This window comes from Daktulosphaira vitifoliae, unplaced genomic scaffold, assembly GCF_025091365.1.
Source record: "Daktulosphaira vitifoliae isolate Bord-2020 unplaced genomic scaffold, ASM2509136v1 Scaffold_1, whole genome shotgun sequence".
Lineage (NCBI taxonomy): Eukaryota > Metazoa > Arthropoda > Insecta > Hemiptera > Phylloxeridae > Daktulosphaira > Daktulosphaira vitifoliae.
In genome coordinates this window covers 3739183-3749818 of record NW_026099572.1, presented here as the reverse complement: position 1 = coordinate 3749818, position 10636 = coordinate 3739183, and the positions used below count along the sequence as shown (strand labels likewise).

At 31.7% G+C, this 10636-nt stretch overlaps 1 non-coding gene across 1 annotated transcript; it reads left to right on the top strand.

The window, feature by feature from the left end:
* The first annotated feature begins 3244 nt into the window (after positions 1–3244).
* On the top strand, positions 3245–3316 carry Trnad-guc (transfer RNA aspartic acid (anticodon GUC)). Its single transcript has one exon. It is a non-coding gene; the product is annotated as a tRNA-Asp (tRNA).
* The last annotated feature ends 7320 nt before the right edge of the window (positions 3317–10636 follow it).

Sequence of the window (10636 nt, the reverse complement as noted above, 5' to 3'; positions counted from 1 at the left end):
TAACTTTTTCAAAAATGAACATATCAATATAATTTTTTTTTATATAGATGTTTGATGTCTTTACTTATCATTTGGTGTATTTTTTTTGTAAATCTGACACTTAACCTGCCCACAGGGAGGAATTTAAAATGACAACTTTTTCACAACAAATTTACTTTTTCAACATAAATTTTGAAAATGTTCCGGAAGGTCTGACACTTTTATATATATCTTAAATTAAAGCTAATGTAATATACTTTAATTTGAAAAAAAAAAATTTGACCTCTGGACTTGTCTTCACGGCGAAAATGGCTACCGAATGCTATTTTCGTGTGAAAATTCTCGATTTTATTATTTATATTATATTTAACTTTATAATGCTATAACTTATTGAAAAGTTTATGGATCCACACAATTTTTTTATGAGAAATAATATTTTTTAATAAACCCTTTTTCATTCGACATACTTTATCTTAATCGAGATATTAATAAGGAACCAGCAGATCAAGTAGCTTTTGGAATAAAACACCAATTTTTTTAAAATTAAACACTATCTAAAGATTTGCATCGAAGCGTTTATTTTTGATAGTGATTTTAATCACTGTCAGATATCATTATACTTGATCCAACTATGCCACGTCACCACTGTGCCGCCACCCCCCTGTGCTGGGTTTTTTTAAAATTAAACATTATTTGCAGATTTTCATCGAAGCGTTCTTTATTATAGTGTTTTAATCACTGTAAAATATCATCTATACTGAACCCAATTACGTCCCCACTGTGCCGCGACCCCATTGTGTTGGATATTTTTTTTATTGACTAAAAACCTGTAATAGGTAAATATCAAAATTAAAATAAAATATAAATTAAACATCATAATAACATTTGGCTTTATTTGTATTAGTCTTTCAAATTAAAAACTTATTTAGAATTAATTGACTGTAGTTATAAAATATCTGCTATAAACATGCTATTCTATAACTATAACTATTTTACGAATAAGTGGAGTGAGTTGATTCCAATTTTTGTGTGATAAGAAACGAGGAGGTATTTTTTGGGGTGATTCCCACAAACACCATCATCTCATTTGACCACACCTCTTCCCTACCTTTCTAGTTGGTGGGTGAGTAGCTGAGGCAGGGATCCCAGCTTTCTCTATTTTACCCTACTGCTATAACTCTATTTTATGGGTAAGTCTTTAAAAACTTTTATCAAAAAATTATATTAACATATTACTTTATACCTCCCACCCAAAAGAAGTTAGAGGCAAAATATTAAATTAAAACCACCAATTGAGTATAATAACTGACATAAATTTTATTGCTATAAATGTACATTATATTTATTACAATACGATGTCAAGTTAAATAACTTATTTGATAAATATATTTATTATTAACACAATATAAAAAATAAATTAGTATACATTGAGTTAATTGTATTATTTTAAACATTATATATAATATTTAATTTTACCTTATGTCTGAATTTATTTTAGTTTTTAAACTACAATCATAGATTTAACTTTAGTAACTATTCTTAGAATTTCACTACAAATAAATAATAATCAATTTCAAAAACTTCTCTATATAAATTCCTGGCATAGTAATTGCTTTTATAATAATATAAATATTAGTTGCGATATAATATTATGATACCTTAGATGTTGGATATATGCTTACATACGCGTCTGCTAGTCAATAATAAAATTCTTAGAAAACGTTGGGTTTCATCCTCCCCCTCCCACCATTTGGTGAGTTTACATAAGGTTTCGTCGTTCCCCCTCCCATTACAAAGTTTAGTTAACGTTGGATTTAATCCCTCCCAATACACTTCCACCAACGCATGGATTGTGAGTTGGTGATGCGGGGGGGGGGTCCAGCGTACTTTTCTTCAGGCNTGATGCGGGGGGGGGGTCCAGCTCTCTCTATATTACCCTACTTATATATTTTATGATTACTTGTCAATAAAATAATAACATTGCAAGAATAAGACAATGGTGATTATTCGGGGATACAAAATATTATAAAAGAGAGTCAGTCCCGAGGGCTTGAAAGAGTCTGTCTCCAGATACTCAAGGTCCTGCTCCTATCGCACTCTCAACATCATCACGTACAATTCATAATCATCATTGTCGAATTTCTCAAATGTTAAAATTGCAAATTGAATTTAATTGTTTTAATTATTGATTAATATTATTAATAAAGATATTGTAAGAAACGGGAAAATTATCAGGTAAGATTTTAAAAGTCAATATGAATCTAAATTTATGTCATTTTATAACCCTCGAACAACACGCAAAAATAAAGTAACTCTTTTCTTTTAGTCGACTCACTCACACAGGTGTCCCCCCCCCTTTACCAGTTTATTTTGAGTTACGATAAAACTCACTTAAGTTTTATCATCATCAATGTACATTATTATTATTATTACAATGATTAGAATAATATATATATTAGTTAATGCTATACACGATACAAAAAAATAAATAAACTTAATACTAAGCCAATAATTAATTTAATCGACTACACAAAATAGTTATAATATTAGCAAACAACAAAGTAAAAAATAAATATTGAAAATGGTTTATAATACATTGCATTGCAAATATTTTTAATCTAAAAAATTGTAAAACGGCAAAGAATAATGATTTATTAGAGCTTTCCTTTTATGATTAGTTTATTATACTTACTTTTGGATCAAATCATAATTTTAATAGACAGAGTAACCCATATAGTTATTATATTGGTATAGTGAAAATTCCTAATATTATATTTATTTAGTCATAACATCCAATTTTTATTATTCTCTATCATAATAAATTAAAAATTCTCAATAGTTTTTGTGAAAATAAATGTCTTACCAGATTTTGAACACTCTATATATTGTACGTCCTATGGTTTGATTACTTGTTAAAAATATTTACTATCATTTATTCAAAAATTATTAAAGGCAATACATCCTAACTTTGAAAGGCAAAACTATTGTACATCGAGAAACTAATAACTCAAAAAAAAAAACTTGTTTCGAAGATTTCGCCTATTGAAGCAGACTTCATAAGTTTTGTTTCTGCGCCTGAGCAATAATCAAAGTAATAATTTATGTAATAAAATTGTTTTTTATAGACTATAATTTTTAATTCGTATGTGTATGGTATTATAAGTAAATATGGTGATATTTACTTTTTGTGAGATATTTTTTTGATTTTATAGAAATTATTTCATATGTTTATTAAATAATGTACCATGATCTTATTTTGAACCAATCCTCGGTAGTATAGTGGTGAGTATCCCCGCCTGTCACGCGGGAGACCGGGGTTCGATTCCCCGCCGGGGAGGAAATTTTTTACATTTTTAACAATATTTTTGTTAATTGTAATCATTAAATTTTCTTATATTGTTGTGATGCTCTTTTATTCTTTCTAAGATAAAGAAAAAGTAATAATTAAAGAGGTTTCTTTTTACTTTAAAATAAACGTAAATCTCTCAATTTTCAGCACTTAAGCCATTTTTATAATACGAATAACTTAAAATTAATATTTTCAAAATTCTCATATAAAGTGGTCGAAGTGGGAGATGGATATAGAGGGAGGACATCCATATACAATTTTTAATCCCTTCACTTATATTGTTCAAAATAATACATTCCTCTTAATATTGTACAATGTGTATTAAGCTTATCAATTTATGTGTTTTTAACAGTGGTAAAGTCTCATAGGAGAAAACAAGAATAGAATGTACCCCTCCACTTATTTTAAGTCACTACGACCACTGTTCATTTGTAAGGTTTCAGCCAAACAGAGGGCCTACTAATTACCCACTGCCCAGGGGGAACACTGGACAGTGACCTAGTAGCCGCGCCAAACAAGATAGTACTTGTCGACGGAGCTACTAGGTTTTGAGAAAAACAAATATTAAGAAAAGAGAAAGGCCATGTATAACATAATAACATCTTTTCTTTTTAATTATTGAATATTTTTAGCATATATATAATTTTAAATGTATAGTCATGAGGAAGAGAAAAAAAAAACAAAAAAAAAAGAAAAAGAGGTGCTCTATATAACAGTAATAATGGGTTTGAAAAGGGGGGTTTCAGGTTGTACTTGATTGTTGATTGAAGGGTGACGGCCCACCACCGGCCATAGCTGCGCCTCACATCACCATCATCATCATCTCGACATTTATTTTAATAAAAAAAAAACGGAGGACAAAAAAAATACAGCCTGGTTGACTCCAAAGTAGACGGCAGATCAACTCGACGTTTTATTTAAAAAAACGGAGGACAAAAACACAACGACACCACTTGGTTGACAGCAGATCCACTCGACGTTTTATTTTGATAAAAAAAACGGAGGACAAAAAAAATACAAAAAAAAAAAACGTGGTTTTCAAAATATAATTATATAAAGAAAACACGAGTTGTTGCCTCGACGGTATAGGTGAGAAAAAAAAATGTTGTAGCGGCAGTTGTGTAGTGGCCGGTGATCGTGACGCTGGGTGGTGGTGGTGCCAACTTTAAACACGTTCATTGAGGGGACATTACAATATTGGTATAGGTGCACAGTGTACGGTCAGCTGATGATGACAGATATCGGACCGGTTGACAAGTGGAGGTTATCATATACAAAATTATGAAAATACTTTACACCTACTGCACATACATCTAATTGATAAGATTAATATAAAAAAAAAACTTGTATAAATTCTGCAACATTACAGAACCCCCCAAATAGATTAAACTATTGAAAATAGGGTGATCTATTTCAAAGGAATGGTGAAAGAATTTGTACATAACTTTAGGGAAAAGAGTATAGGGATCTTTGGTTAAGACGTGAAGAAAAACAAGCNTAGTATAGGAATCTTTGGTTAAGACGTGAAGAAAAACAAGCATGTTATAATATCTAAGTTCAATTAGAGAAAATTAATAAAACATTTTATAAAAAAAAACAATGGGGAAATGGTGTCTTGAGGGTCTCAAGTCCGCGAAACGCATGGGTTATGGGTAGTTGGCATGTCACCGCCCAGACGATGTTTCGGCAAAGTAGCGTACTCCAACCCCTGGGACGTTACCATGCCACCATAACCACACACGGGGAAATGAGTCTCAAGACGGGGGGGAATTGTTAATAGTTTAACAAAATAACATGTGCATAAACACATTAAACAATATGTTTTAACAAAAAAAAAATTAAAATCATATACATTATGACATTATGAAGACTCATATGGAATTTTAGAAAGAGAAGGAATATACTTTTTTAAATGGACTATGTTATGGGTTCCTTTAGGGACATTTTCAAATGGATCAATAAGAGAATAAGCATTATAGGACTTAATAGAGGAAATTTTATAAGGACCTTCATATAAAAGGAAAAATTTGGAAATCTTTTTGTCAAGAGCATTACTTAATTTATGTGTACGAACAAGAACGAGGTCATTAATTTTGAAAAGATGGGGGTTTAATTTTTTATCATGTTTAAGTTTGCGGGACTGAGCTTTAGTTAATTGGACTTCATTAGCTAAGATTAATTTTTTGTGGTATTGTTCAGGGACATCATTAGGAGGATATTCAATATGTGGAGAAGCAGGATTAGGAATGTCATTATTGAGGAAAAGTTCTGAGGGGGAATGAAAGGTTGATTCATGACGAACATTATTCAATACCCATTCTATGTAGGGAACATACTGAGGCCAGGTGTTATGTCGCTCATTGCAGTAGGTTCTAAAAAGACGCCCAAGCTCACGCATGACACGTTCAGCAGGATTTGATTGTGGATGGTAGACACTAGTATGCCCGACTTGAATTGTATACTTTTTTAGAGTTTGTTGCCAATGTTTACTTATGAACTGTCTACCGTGGTCGGAGACCAAGCTTAAAGGAATGCCATATTGAGGGAAATAATATTGAGTTAATTTGCTTGTACAGGCTTTAGCAGTAGCTTTACGAAGAGGGAATAATTTAACAAAACGAGAAAAGTTATCCAGTACTACAAAAATATATTGTAGACCATAAATACCTACGGGGAGGGGACCATAAAAATCTACTAATAATTTATCTAAAGGTTTTTGGGAAATGATATGTTGCATAGGACCAGCCATTAAAGAAGTATTAATTTTGCATTTTTGACAAATGTCACAGGATCTAACTATAGAACGGATAGTTTTATGAAAGGAAGGAAAATAACAAATTTGTTTAAGGGAGTGGATAGTTTTTAAAGGACCTACATGACCAAAATAGTCATGGAAAGCAATGACAATTTCATGAATTAAATGTTTAGGGAGAAAAAGAGACCAAGTATTAATAAATTTTGATTTACGAATAAATAAAAGGTTATTGTGGATTTTATAAAAAGAATGCCAAGATTGAATAGAGTTGTTAGAGGATAATAGAGTTAAAATTTTACAAATGTGAGGATCTAGAGATTGTTCATTAAACATGTTTTTAAAAAGCAACTGGATTTTAAGAGGAAGGGCTGGGGGAATGTCAAGCTTAAAAATATTTTCAGGAAGAATAGAAGGGTCGGGGGGAATAGGTTCTTTAAAATCAAAATGCATTATAGCGGGAAGATCTAAAGGAGTTTGGTCATCACGACCTAAGGGATGACGGGAGAGAGTATCAAGGGGATTTTCTTTTCCAGGACAATAAAAAATTTTAAGGTCAAACTCTTGTAAAACAAGAGTCCAACGGGTAAGACGGGCGTTTTTTAATTTACAAGAAAATAAGAAAGTGAGAGCTTTATGGTCAGTATACAAATTAATTGGATACCCAAGAATATAAACTTTAAATTTTTGACAAGCAAACAAAATAGCTAATAGCTCAAGTTCGGTTACAGAATAGTTACGTTCTGAACCACAAAGTGAACGACTAGCAAAAGAAATGGTATGACGTTGTTGGTCATCACCTATTTGGAATAATTCCGCACCTAAACCTATAAGAGAGGCGTCGGTTTGGATACAAAAAGGAAGGTTAAAATTAGGGTGCGTCAGAGCGACTTGATTACAAAAAGCATTTTTAATTTTATTAAAGGAGGATTTTTCTTTATCTTTGAAGGACCAGGGGACATTTTTCTTAAGGAGGTGAGAGAGAGGATTTAAAAGTTGAGAATGATTTTGTGAGAATTTACGGTAGAAGTTACAAAAACCAAAGAAAGATTGAAGATCTTTTCTGTTGCGGGGTTCAGGAAAATTTTTAAGAGCTACTACTTTTTCAGGGTCCATTATGGTACCACTGGAAGAAACAAAGTGACCAAGAAATTTAATTTGAGTTTTGAAAAAATGACATTTTTTAAATTTAAGAGTGAGACCAGATAAAGAGATTTTTTGAAAAATCCATTCGAGACTTATTAAATGTTTTTCAAAAGATTGAGAAGAAATTAGGATGTCATCAACATAAGTATGAATATCATTAGGGAAAGGACAAGGGAAAGTGACATTATTCAGGGCAGCTTCCAAACCTTTACCAAAAGCAGCATTAGAAATGTTGAGACCAAAAGGTACAACACAAAATTGGTAAGACCTGCCATCATATAAAAAACTAGTATATGGGCGAACAGAAGGATCAAGGGGGATTTGCCAATAGCCTGAAGTAAAGTCAAGAGAGGAAAAAACATTTTTATTATTAAATTTAGCTAAAATTTCATCAATAGGAGGGGAACTGTCACGGGTAGGAAGAATAATCGTGTTAAGTTTCCGAGCATCTAAACAGAGCCGAATAGAACCATCTGATTTAACCACAGTAACTAATGGATTATTATAAGGAGCATCTGACCTTTCGATAACCCCCCAATTAAGCATCTTGTCGATTTCCTGTTGAACAGCAGAGCGACGAGAGAATGGGACTGGGTAAGGTTTTATTTTGTAGGGCTTGTGCTCACCAACATTAAATTTATAAGTAAACGAATTATGTAAACCAGGATGATCTTGAAAAATGTGTGTATATTTATTAATTAATGAGTCTATGGAATATTGTTGTTCATTGTTAAGGGGCATATCATCAAGAGCAAAGTTTTTTGTTGAAGGGAAAGGAGAAGAATGTTCAGGAAGTTCATAAGATAAAAAATTTTGAGAGAGATCATTAATTGTTACATGTTTTAAGGTATTTATTAAGTCATTAGAGTGATTAAGGGAAATAATTTTAAAGGGAACAGGAGCATTTGGAGGAGGCAAGATAATTTCACGGTTTTTATAATTAAGAGAAATATTATTTTCAAGTAACCAGTCAGTACCTAAGATAAGAGGAGTGGATAGGTGAGGGACGATTAAGAAAATGGCATGAGTTTTGAAGTTATTAATATTAAAATTTACATAGATTTGAGAATTAATTTTGACAGATTTATTGGTAATTGCAGTTTTTAAGAATATACTAGAAAGAGGAAAAGATGGGATATTAAATTTAGAGGGATCATTTTTTAACAGGTTATATAAATTTTCGGACATAGCAGAGACAGAAGCACCAGAATCAAGAAGAGCAGTATAGAGATTATTAAAGATAGAAATTTCAATTTCGGGACGAAAACTAAGAGAAGGAGAGATTTTTTGATCAGGGCTTAATGGATGAGAAAGAATATTTAACTGAGGAACATTGGGAGACGATCCAGAAACTGTCCTCACGAGACTGGTCATTGGTCGTTTCCCGCAGGTGGTGATTGGGATATATTAGGAGTACTGGAAAGATTGGGAGAAGAATTGTTTGTGGAATTATGGGGTTGACTGTTATTATAAGGAGCTCGTCCATGGAATCTATTTTGATAAGAGTTATTACGGTTATTATGATTCTGGGGTCGATTATTTTGAGAATTGTCATAAGAATAAGAGGGATTATTAGAAAAATTATTAGAGTTAGAAGGACGATAAGAATGTTCAGCATAGGATAGATGGTCAATTAGTTCATTAAGGGTTTTAATACGAAGAATTCTTAAGGGACTAGCTACAGTTTCGGGAAAATGAGAAAGGATTTGGAAAATAAGAGTTTCGTTTTCGATGGGAGGGTTAAGATATTTTGCTTTATTAATCCATTCAATGGCATGTTTTTGAAGAGTAGAGGTATCACGATGGGAATAGGGACGAGAAAGTTCATTACGGGTCATTAGCTGTTTACTATAGGACCAGAAATGTTGGCGAAAAAGCTCAATAAAATTGAAAAAAGTATTAGGAGGAGGAGTGAGAGCATTAAACCATTGTTTGGCATCACCAGTCATTCGCCGTCGAACAATATTAATTTTAAGGTAATCAGGGATATCTTGGAATTGGAAATAATCATTAACTTCAACAAGGAAAGCTTCAGGATGAACAGGTGTCAGATAACCATTAAATTCAGGGATAACATCAGAAAATTTTTCTTGGGAAAGGATAGAAGTATTATTTAAAGAAAAAGAAGGACGAGGTTCAGCATTAAAATTAGTTTGGGTAGACAGAGAATCTTTAGACAAATTATTGGAAAGAGTGGATGGAAGGGTTGGTTGACTAGGGAAAGTTGAATAGGGATCAGTATTAAATTGTTTGAGTTGAGGGGAAAAAGTGGTAGAAGACATTTGAGGGCCAAAAGAGAATCTAAGTTTTTTAGGATTTTCAGTTTCAATATAAGGTTTTTGAGATAAAGGAGGCATTACATTAGGATTAGGAATAGATACTTGAAGTTTTTGGACAGAGGACTCAAGGGCAGCTAACCTAGCAGCTTGACCTTCAACCAAGGATAAACGTTCCGATAAATTCGACATGTCGGATTTTAATTCGACTCGGACATCCGAAATTTTGTTGTCAGTGTAGGATTTGCATTCGGCTTTGCTATTTTCAAGTACTTCTAATAGTTTAATGTTGATTTCNTAAACATTTTCATGTTATAATTTGTTTAAATTTTAGATTTATATTAACCTTAAAGAGCACAAAATTTTAAATGACTCCTAAAAATTTATGAATTTTTATTTTTAGTGCAATATATTATAGAAAACTATCTACTATACCATAAATTTATAGAAAATTATCTTTAATTTTATTAATCTTATTTAGCATAAAAAAAATAAACAATTATCATATAATAATTATAATATGATTATTCTCTTTCTGTGAGAAACTTACAATAATTAATAATGTAACAATATCAGTAGTTTTGTGGTACAATAACAAATTAGTAAACATGTTGTCCACTTATGTTGGGAGTCAGCCAATTGGAAAAAAAAAGGTTTTTTAGAAGTGAAAAATGATATAATATGGCAACATGCCCTAAGGCAATTGATACATATAACTCTTATATGGGAGAGTCGATTTGCTCGAATCGATACTAGGTTACTACAAAATAAATATCAAGTACAAAAAATATTATATCAAAATATTTTTCCATGTTTTGGATTTGTGTGTGGTGAATGCATGGTTACTATATAGACGAGTTAATACCGATAACATCTATTTACCACTAGTAGACTTCAAACTCTTAGTATCAAAAGTTTTATGCGCAGAACAAAAAGTATCACCAAGGAGGTATAGTAACTCAAAAAGAAAATGGTATTTATATTGAGGGGAAAAAGGAGTTACTATTTATTTTAATAATAAAGTTTCTCGGGTATGAGTTCGAGGGTTTATGAGAATAGTGAAGAGGTAATAGAAAGACAGGGTGATTTTTTTAGTGATCACTCAATATTTCTTTGTCCGTATGTTAACCATAT